The sequence below is a fragment of the Pagrus major genome, chromosome 10 (assembly GCF_040436345.1).
Source record: "Pagrus major chromosome 10, Pma_NU_1.0".
In the NCBI taxonomy this organism is placed as follows: Eukaryota; Metazoa; Chordata; class Actinopteri; order Spariformes; family Sparidae; genus Pagrus; species Pagrus major.
In genome coordinates, this window is record NC_133224.1 from 19,251,885 (window position 1) to 19,263,478 (window position 11,594).

Sequence of the window (11,594 nt, forward strand, 5' to 3'; positions counted from 1 at the left end):
AGTACTGAACTGTGTCGGTTATGTAGTGAAGTACAAAGTAAGGATGTTGAGTTTGGGATAAGGGATGAGTGAGTATAGCACGTCCTACTTCAGCCTGTTCTGACTCTGAATGCGTCAAATACAGCAGAAAAACAGCAAATAAAGGTTGGCATTGAATATAAAAAAAGGTTTCACACTGACATTGATCTGGTTTTTGGATTGTCCAATATTTACATCCGTGATTGGACAGTAAGGTTGCATTACTCCACCAACATATTTGTCATGTCATGTAGAAAAAATATGAGTGTTTGTTACCTAGAGACACTGTAGTTACAGCATATAGTTTCTTAGCTTTAGTACCTTAGCTTACCAGACATGTCAAGCCTATCTCTGATTATCAAGTACAAGTGGAGAGGAGCGCTTTTCAAATGATAACCTCCATGGAGCTGTCTAGCACCTGGCAGCCATCTTCCTCAAACTTCATGCTCAAGGTGGGAAACTTGAATGCTGGGAGGGTGTTGTCTAATGGGAGCTAATTGGTCATCAAACCCCACCCTGAGTGTGATGTCAGTGGAAATTGGCCACGATGTGAGTATGGTCGATAAGATAGTGGCCGAAACTCCTTGCTGCTGATGCCTTATATACATGTAGCCAGAGAAAAAATACGGTTTAGTCTCTGTTCTTGCCTGTTGCAGTTGTGATTTACGATTTTCTTGCGTGCCTTTCTTGTACAGTCAACCACTGTAAAAACAGGACATATAGAGGTGATACAGCAGCCATTATTCTTACAGTATAACGCTAAGTTGATCAACCCATTTTAACTGCCACACACTGCTGTATTTTCTGAAGGCCCCTGCAGTAAAACATCTCTATCCTCCCTATATCCCTCTACTCATCCCTTCATGCCGCTCTGCTCTCACTCACATTCATCGGCCATCCACGCCACCGTAATTTATGATCCACTGTCACTGCCATTTGGCCTGCCGCCAATTTAATTACCATAGAAGCTAACTATTAACAGCTAGCAGCCAGTGTCAAGTCACACATCAAAGCTGTGGTCATGGGGGAGTGTATAAAGCCCCGGTTGGCAGTGACTCAAATCCAGTGATCTGTCCCAGAGCAACCATAATAGATCACTGTTTAATGCAGAAGTAAGTAGTTAAGTTAAATTAGATGGATTGTTTACCCTTGATTGTTATTGGGTCATGGGTGGAACAAGTAAGAGGCGACATGTAACTGGATTACAGTAGTCAGATTACGTAAAAGGTTGATGATGTCACTGCGAAGATCAATTTCGGAGATGATCATTATACTTTATTCTAACATGGTGGCAAAGTTCCCATTGTCTTTCTTATTTAATTACATTGAAAATGCATCAGTGTAATCACTTTCTTTTTCGTATATTTACCTAATTACTCCACAGAGATAAAGTTTGTCTCATCTGAGTTTTCAAATTAAAAGTCTGCCAATTGGACATAGTGTTCTGACTTCAATTGAAAGTGATCCAAGTACACTATATAGACAAAAAACAGTTTGTGGACACCCGTACAAATTATGTAAACAGCTTGAACGTCTTATAACCGCATCTGCTGATCAGCTGCTTCACCAGTTTCCATTCTCCTGGGGAGGTTTTGATCAGACTTTGGATCCTGGCTGCTCAGATTTGCTCCCATTCAGCCACAGGAGCATTTGCGAGGACCTCAACTGATGTTGGGAGATGAGCAAATCCAATTCATCTTAAAGCTGTGTGATGGGGTTGAGGTCAGGGCTCCGTGCAGGCCAGTGAAGTTCTTCCAAACCAAACTGGGAAAACCATTTCTTCATGAACCTGTCTTTGTGTACAAGAGGCATTGTCACGTTGTAACACAGAGGGGACAAAGACAAACTGTTGCCATAAAGTTCACTATTGTCTAAAATAGGCTTTACTTCAGGGTACTTTCACACCTTACCAATTTGGTACCTAAGTGGATGCTTTCAGTTCTGACAAGTGAAGCCAATGCAGAAGCGCCTTAAAACTGCATTCTACGTCATGGCCAGCAGGGGGCAACTCAACTGGTTGTTAAAAGAAATCAAATTTAATAGAAATCTATGAGAAAATGACCCCACTTATCCCCTGATGTATTGCCCCAGTAAATAGTTTTCTAATGAGTTTATGGTCTCAATCACTTGTTTTAAGTCAACTTCAACACAGCATGATGTTCGTTTTGTAAATTATGGTCTCATTTGAAAGTGACGATAAAGCAGGATATGGTTTAATATGGTTTAGGCTGTGGCTATCTTGGGTTTGACTGGTCGCTACCATGGCAACTGGAATAGAGGCGTAGCGTTGATACCCTCCCCAGCTCTACCCTCCAATCCAAAGTCACTTTAGGCTCAGAAAAAAACCCAACATGGAGACATCCAAAATACCAAACACAAGGCTTCAATATGGTAGTCCAAGAACCACTGGTCTACCTCCACTTTTTTAAGACAGTCTGTGGTTTAGACAGACTGTTGAGCGTTTGTTTCTGTTTATCTGGGAGTGAAAGCTGTCAATTAAACTTTTGTGGAGGTGGATATGAGGTTTTAGCACAAGTTCAATAAATACTGTTATATCCATACTGTTTGTAAACTGTCAAGAAAGAAATCACCTGATCCATATAAGTAACCATTGTTACCAATGATAGGCCAACTTCTTCTTAGAGTCAAAACTTCTTAAAGTCAAATCTGAACACATTGACACAATAAACATATTTTTAGATTCAGAGTGATGACTACTTTCTGAGAACATCTGTATCCCTTGTCCATTCCGAATAAATGCTCGTAAATCGGCTTAGAAATCATAGAAAATAGACGCTCGTGAATACTCCAGAACTTACCTGAAGGTCTTCATGCTTTTCTTTTGTTCAGCTTCAAAATAATGCAGTGATAAGTGTCTGTGCACCTGGTGCACTGCAAACAGAACCTGCTGAGATCCAAGTCAGCACTCTTTAAATGCTGCTGAGCTGAATGAATGTGAACAAATATAGGCTAACAAACATCACTCAGTTGTAGCCTACAGTGTAACACACTGAATCCATGGCACAATTATAGTTCCTGTTTACATCCCCCAAAGCATTATGGGAACTGTAGTTCAGCTGTAGTATGGTGGCCCTGAGGTGCAAATCACAACGGCATATAGAAAAACACATTTCACAAAACACAACAAAGACTCACAAAACATAACAAAGACTCACAAAACACAACAAAGACTCACAAAACATAACAAAGACTCACAAAACACAACAAAGACTCACAAAACAACAAAAACTCACAAAACACAAAAATAACTGAGAAAACATAACAATGACTCACAAAACACAACAAAACACAACAATGACTCACAAAACACAACAATAACTCACAAAACACAACAATAACAATAGCTCCTGTTTACATCCCCCAAAGCATTATGGGAGCTGTAGTTCAGCTGTAGTATGTTGGCCCTGAAGTGCAAATCAATACGACAAATAGAAAAACACAACAGCATTTCAGAAAACACACAATAACTCACAGAACACAACTGCAAATTATTGTGTTCTGTATTAAGCAGGTGTGTTTTCCTAGTTGCCGTGGTGATTTGCACATCAGGGCCACCGTATCATACTGGAGGAATCGGGCTGGAACAGGCTGTGTGTGAAAGAACTAAACCTAAACCACACAGATCACATGATCATATACTGTGATCAGATTATGGTAACTCTGTTCAGCACCATATAACAAATGGTTACAGACTTGTAAACAGATCCAGTCTGACATGTAAATTAACTTGTTTGTTGCAGGAATGAGACCAAAACACCCGACAAAAACTCTCAGCAGACCAGCGCTACAATCATACAAATATATTAGTTTGTTTTATTCAATTATATCCAATAATACGTCTCCCTTTGACTTTGTGTAAGTTATTATAGAAATAAATACAGATCATATTGCAAATGCAGAGACAAGAGTTTGGGATAATAGAGTGTTGAGGAGGGGATGGGGGAGCAGGGGGTTAAAGGGGTTTAAAGAGTAAATATTGGGTAAAGACTGTTTCTTTGAAGGTGTCCAGTAAATGATTGGCGCATGCATGCTTGTAGTCCCGCCTGTCTGTGATCCTCTACCTCCACCCAGGAGTTTCAAACTGCACTGTAGTAGTCCTTCACAGGTCTTTTCTCCAGGTGATCCATGGGTTCGGATGGCGTATAGTAGTTGTGTTATTCCACCTTGCCGGCAACAGGGGGAGTTATTGCACCCCAACCACATTTGCATGGATATATTTATATATAGAGATATATAGATATATTTCTTTTTTGCCCCATTTGTATACAAAAATAGTGTCATTGTGGCTTTGATAGCTGGAAGACTGAAGCACTCTTTTTGCATTTGGAAGACGAGGAAGGAAAAGTAAGATTATGGTGATTTTCCTTAAAATCTTTTCTGGAAGACTTTTTGTCACAATAAACTCGGATCGTCCATGCAGTACAAAGAAGAGCAAAAAAACAAAGAAAAAGTCAAAAAAAATCCTTGGAGGATCGATCACAGAACCACACACACACAGGTAGAGGATGTGTTTGTGTGTCGGAGGGAGAGACGGACGGTGAATGAGCAGTCCACACGCTGCCCGTGAGCCAATTAAAATCCCGCTAAGAGATAAAAGGTCAGAGGTCGGTCGGCCGGTGATTGACAGGTGGGTGCTGGAGGATTGGGGGGGATCGGGAGGACGAGGTTTGAGACCCCAACACAATCTTAGCGTTTTTTTCCTCCTCTGTTCGTCGATCGAGCTCAATTGTTCATCATCCCACATTATGTGGCAGGGGAACGGACACGGATATGCATTTAAACAGCAAAATAAACACATCAGATCAAACACACATGGACCAACAATGATTCATGAAGGGCATTCTTTTTTTTTTTTTTTTACAATGGATACCAATAGTCAGAAATTCCTCATATGATTTCATTACAAGTCACAGTACTTCCACTTAGAAATACCCAAAAACACTTGAAAAAAGGGGGAAATAAAGACATTCCATCATAGTGTACAATGCAAAGACACCACTAAAATGTTATTGGTGCATTAGCTTGGCAGAGGTGAAGTCCCCTCTGTGATCTGTTAGTAAAGGTCACCCCATTTAGCCACATCTGCGCCGCCTTGGTGCAGGGCGCTGTGGTGTGTGTGTGTGTGTGTGTGTGTGTGTGTGTGTGCAATGCAGATGTGTTGAGGGACTGTGGGGTGCGCTTTTAAAAAAAAAAACACAGCCTGATTTTTATACATGAATTAATATGTGACATTCAGCGCCCGGGTTTCCAGTGTAGGAGCGCTTTTTTTTTTTTATTATGAGGAAAAAAAAAAAAGAGAAGGAGAAAATCTGTCCGAGGACGGCGTCACTCTTTTGTCACGTGAGCCTCCCTCTCTCTTTGCTCCCTCTCTTTTTTGTGTTTTCTGCTGCATTGCAGATGTGGTGAAGGGACTCCACCTCAAAGTAACGCACGCACGCACGCACACACACACACTTGAACAGCAACCCAGCTCACAGAAAGGGCAAAGTGTTAGAAAAATAAAAGCTCTAATAAAACACACAGTTGGGTTCTATATCAATATTAATTCACGCCCTCTCAGATAATGTGGCTGCACCTTGTTAATGGAGTTTATTGCTTTCTGCCCAAGGACTCGTGCTCATTGATTTGGCCTCTGATTTATCCTCTATTTTCCTCTCTCCCTTCCTCTCTGCTCATACTTTTCCTCCCTCTCCTCTCGGATACACATAATGGACACGCAGAGATATTCAATCACAGTTACACGACGATTACGCACAAAGCTGATGAGCGAGAAAACACACACGAACAACACGCCGCCAGGTTAAAGGGAAGTTCGCAAAAAAAGGGAAATCGGAGAGAGGAAGTGGAACTTCAAAGGGAGGATGTGAGGGCACGCGTTAGCTACAGTATGTGACACATGCCTCTCTCTCTCTCTGTTTCTCCCTCTGAGTCCTTCACAACCCCGGATGACCCTCTCTCTCTGCAGTCGTAATTCGCTCGGTAAGCAGGGAGGGCCCTGACTCGGAAGAAATGGGAGGGAAGGGAGTCCCCGGGGAGAGAGGTGTGTGTGAAGTGTGCAGCTGAATCAGGTATACATCATTTAACCCCCCTTCGATATCACACACATTCACATCCGCACCTCTCTCGTCTTTTTTTCTTTTTTTTTACTCCCCAAAAAATTGGTGACGCCAAAGAACCTCCGCGGTGCCAAACATTTCCAAGCTGAATCCATCAGCCGGTTAAAAGCAGTAAATTCAGCCACCAGTGGTGGTAGTGGTGGGGTGGGGTTCACTAATCAAACATGTGTCTCAGAGAGACGGCCGGCGAGATAAATGGCAATCTTTACATCCTGTAATTCACACAGAATCGTTTGAAGTGAAGCCTGAAGGCCGGAGAGCGGACAGGCTGGAACAGAGGAGCTGATTTCAGGCTTTAACAAAAGGGCTTACAGCGGAGGAGCGTGGGGAGAGTGTGGGCCGCGGCAAAACACACACAAGTCGGTGATGAGAACACACACACGCACATGCAATCATGCAGACTTTCCACACGCGATAAATGATCTTGTAATTCTAAAATTTCTGCAAAGTGAAATCAATAACACAGCAAACAGAGTGGGATACACGTTTTCAAGCCTCCTCTTTTAAAGTCCCCCCCACACCACCACCACCACCCTCTTACCCCAATACATTGTTCAAAAATACCCCACGAACAGGTAACATCTAATAGGATTAATCTGATTACAAAAGATAATATCTGTTACAGCATTTGCCAAAAGAAATCACAGGAAACACTGCGATCGCCCTAAAAAGTAAGTAAGTAAGTAAATTTTCCTGCCACAAAAAGATGCTCAATCGTGGTTGACTAGCATGAGGATGAGTATTCAATAACAGTCTGCAGCTGGAATAAAAAGCAGATGTATCGGCATCTTCTAGTGGCAAAATGAACAGATACTGATGACTGATGCATTTATAAGTGGCTGTATCTCTGAGTGCACGCGGCACGAACATCTCACTGAACTGAGGTATCAGTCCATCACTCACTAGATGTCAGTGTTGACTGACACTCAGTCACGACATCTGATGGCTCGGTTTAATAAAATCATGGCTGTCGTTGCTTTGAGTTTGAGGCAGGAAATGAGGTGATAGTAGCCCTACAAATAAAGTCTGAACTCACGTCCGCTCACCTACACGTTACCTCATGTGCAGTCGTTTTTTTGCATCTGTACAGGCGTGTGCATCAACGGAAAATAATGCCGCATTTGTTATGAGGGTTAAAGGGGCTCTCAAGTAATTCAGTGCTGCACTTCCATTAACTTACTAGAGGTATATTTAAAGAAGAATGGTTCAAATTGAAGCAGCAGAGGCTGAGATAACCTGACTTTAGGCTTGTGTATGAGTCGAGCTAAAAAAAAAAAAAAAAAACACTAGATCCTACATTCCCCATAATGCAACTCAAAACCCTGAACCTCTAGCGTCTAATGCAGGCTTGCTGTTAAAAACATCTGAACATGAAGCCCAATCAGAAATAACCTTGAAGACATCACCAGTTTTGTTTTTTAGCCTGATGTGCGTTCAAAAAGAAGGCCAGGAAAATTTGAATAGCGGCACGAACTGAGCTAACGCACGTTATCACAGAATAAAAACAATCTCTGATACCAGTATGGCAAATGCCTCAGATGCTAATGCTAATCACCGATCTGATGTCACTTCATTTATTAGCCTTGAACCAGGAACCTGTTACCTCCCACTTGCCTCCTGCGCAGCTGTGTACAAATTAACAGACGTTTCATTGCATGACCGGCCACCTGAGCCAGAAAAACTGGTATCAGAACATACGCTTAACTCGTATATTTGAATTCAACAATACTCCATAAGTCCACAGTCCAGGAGTGGCCTTCAAGCGAGTAACATGAGGCGATAATTTGCCTCACTTTCTTTTTTGAACGCACCTTTCGACAGCTCCCTCTGAAGCCACAGATGTCATTTCACAGCCGTTTTAACAGTTTTGAGTGGCTCCAGTAAACCGAGCTTTACGTGTAAAATTGGTGAGTGCCCCTTTAATTGTGCGTGTCTGTGCGATTGATACATCGCTTTACTGTCCACATCTGTAATCTCCAATCACAGCAGCCATGTGTTTTTCATTATTTCCACGTTAAAAGCTTTAAAACTTAAACTTTTAGCCCTTAACTCTCTTTACATCTGTTCTTCTTTTCATTCAAAGTCAAATTCTGAACACAACAAACATGACAACGTACGTAAGAAAATATTGCAACATAGATTTCCCAGCCCTTAAAATATAGTCACAGAAGTCATGTCTGTTTGCTGAAGTCCTCTCACAGTATCTCTCCATCAGGCCCACACAGCCTTAATTCTACTCTGGTCGGCACGAGCCTGATTTAATTAAATATTTGCGTAATTACTTTGCGAACGGTACTCAAACATTGTGTTCTGGATTTAGCGATCCATAGGGGGTGACCGGTCAGACACACCAACCTGAGGGTCTATTTAACAGTTTAATTAAGGTCTTCAGTGTGCAAGTGAGGTTTTAACAGTAGCTTGTGTTGAACACATCAAAAAAACTATAACGGGTGCAAATCATTGAACTTGAGTTTCCTTTCTGTAGTCCTTCCTTTAGCTTATTTCCTCCATTCCCTTGTCTTTCCCTCTCAAACAACCTCTTCTCATTCCTCTCACCCGTTCTCGGTCTCCCCACAGGAAAGCGGAGGTAAAGTTTGCTCCATCTCTCAGGCAGCAGATTACTTTGCTCGGCAGCTCGCCTCCATTCTGCGCAGGTTATCAGCTATTATTATTTACAACCACAGGTTACAGGGGAGCAGGGGATTATGCATGAAATGAGAAGTGTGTGTAAAAGTGTGTGTGTGTGTGTGTGTGTGTGTGTGTGTTCGGGGGAACTCTCTCCACATTACCATAATTCCCTCTTTCTGCTCTCCTCATAGCCCGCAAATTATTTCCCCCCTAAAAATCTCTCTCTTTCCCCGTCTCTCTTTTCGTCGCCGCGTCCCTCTCTTCCCGAGCGCCGATCATCAATCTGGCCTCGCCTCTACCTCCTGAGCACACTCGCTTCCTACAATACATAAACATTAGGCAGAAACAATTACCCAGCCTGGCATATTGTAGCAAGAAAGTTTGATATGAAAAATGATTGCTTTTCGTGTTGAATGAAAGGAACAAATGGAAGCACTCGCAACGAGGTCTGCTGCATGAGAACGCTGAAATATTTCAGTCTGGCTACTTTCTTCACCAGGATCAGAGTAATTATGACACATTTATCATCCTTTTTAAAAAATCTTCATCCTGTCAACTTCATTTTTTCATATATGACTTTGGTTGTCTTGCTCCAAACGAAACAGTCACAGTAATTTGAATCTATGAAAGTGCAAAGCAACAAGTGGAATGACACGTAAAGAAGGCTTGAATTCCTTTGCATCGTAACCAAAGTCTCCCGGAGAGATTTACAGTGATTCATATAAACACATTTAGAAAGAGAAACACAAATCTGTTGGATTTTGAATGAAATAAAAAAAAAACTGTCCTTCGATGGAGATGCTCAGTAGCAAGCAGTCGAAACTCGTCGCTTGTAAGCGAATGTGTGAAGGGAAATGATTCATGTTGTCAGTTGACGGGTCCATGTGTAGATACAGATTTAAAGGACCGCTCCAGTCATTTAGCATCGCACTGCCATAAAGTTGGGGGACATGCAGGAGACAGATTAAAAAAGGAATGGTCAAAATTGGAGCAGCAGAAGCTGAGATATCCTGATTTTTAGTCCATTTTATGGGTCAAGCTTTAAAAAAACACTGGATTCTACATTACCCATAATGCATTGTGATGCCATCTTTCCTTAGACCGTCTTTGTGTGGTTAACACCCACATCTTTCACACGCCACACTCAAGCTCCCCAACCAGGGAAATGTAATTCAAATGTAATTGATCAAATTATTTCAAACTGCCTAAAGTGATGTCACTCGAGTCACTCTCAGTTGGAGCTGACGACGACAAGCTTGAATATGAAAGACTGGTGGTGTGGCGTTAGAAAGACATGAGTTCACCAGACATCTGTAGTCTGCTCCTCAGCTCTGCTTGAGGCCAGAGGTTCAAGCTACATTAGCAGCTACTAGCATAACACACTCGCCAAACTAGTATGGATTTGGGACACAGTTGCAGTGTAGCCTACTGTATTTACTGCATTAGTCAACCAAAATTAAGCAAAAATATAGCTTTGTGTACCCAACCGTGCAGTACCAGTTGGGTTAAGCTGGATCGGGTCTTGTTCAGGTCTCAGTTTTAGGTCTTTGTGGTACTAAACTCCACAGCTCCTGTTTGTATTGCTGTCTTTCGGTCAGACTTTAACGACTCCAATTCAAAATCAAGTGATGTCCCTGGTGTGACTCTGTCAGACTTGGGCTCTGCCCACACGAACACGGGTATATGACTTTTAACTATCCTATCATGTAAAATGGGTGGAGTGGCCCTTTAAAAAATAGCCCACACACAGTACCATACAGTACACAGAGTATTTCTGGCATGGGGACAGTGATGGTTTAGTGTTAGCAGCCCAAAGAAAATATATTTCTAATTCATCACACGGTGGTAGCTCAATGTGGACACAGTAATTCAATAAAAACACTTTTTTTTCTGTATTTCTATACAAGAATACCACGCTGAAGGAGTGACAGAGGGTCCACAGACTCTGTGTGGGCCTTTGGGGTTTGTGCAATGCATGGCCGGCCACACTGAAAAAAGCTATTGCAGTGCAATCACAAGCTACACAGTCAGGCTCCATCAGTACCCGATCTCACCGATGATATCCTCATCATCTCCCACAACCTGCATACACTCACCACCACATCGACATGTGCAGTTGTGGGCGTGTGTGTGTGTGTGTGTGTGTGTGTGTGTGTTAATGCATGTCATTGTGTTAAGTGTGTTAAGTCGTGAGATCATTTTATGCGGTCGTCGCTCATGGATATCAAGATGTTAAAGCGAGTGCACACAGAACACACACCTCTGTGTGTGTGTGTGTAAATGTCAGTGTAATAATGTGTGTGTGTGTGTGTGTGTGTGTGTGTGTGTGTGTGTGTGTGTGTGTGTGTGTGTGTGTGTGTGTGTGTGGTTACGCAGTGTGCCGAGGGAGCTCTTGGCCCCTCGTTTAAGGGTCGAGAGATTCTGATCAGCCCCAGACTCCATTAACGGAGCCGGAGAGGACGGGAGGGGTTTTCTTGTGCCGCAGAGTGGAAAATTGAGTCCATGTCACAAACTAATCAAATCGCGCCAAAGGTGAATGGAAGAAGAAGGGGAACGCACACACACGCACGCACGCACAAACACACACAAGCAGGGCTGACAAGTATCCAGGCCATCTCACAAAGTCGCTGACACACGCAGAAGATGTGGACTGAGCAGATGGCTGCAGAACAAAAGTCTGCAAGGGTCTCTGTGACAGCCTCGCATTAGCATGACTCCATGTCAGGCTAACATTAGCATGGAACCCTGTGGGGAAATGAAAACACAACCCATTTGTAAAGTATGTGCTGCAGAGGGACGGACTTGACCGCC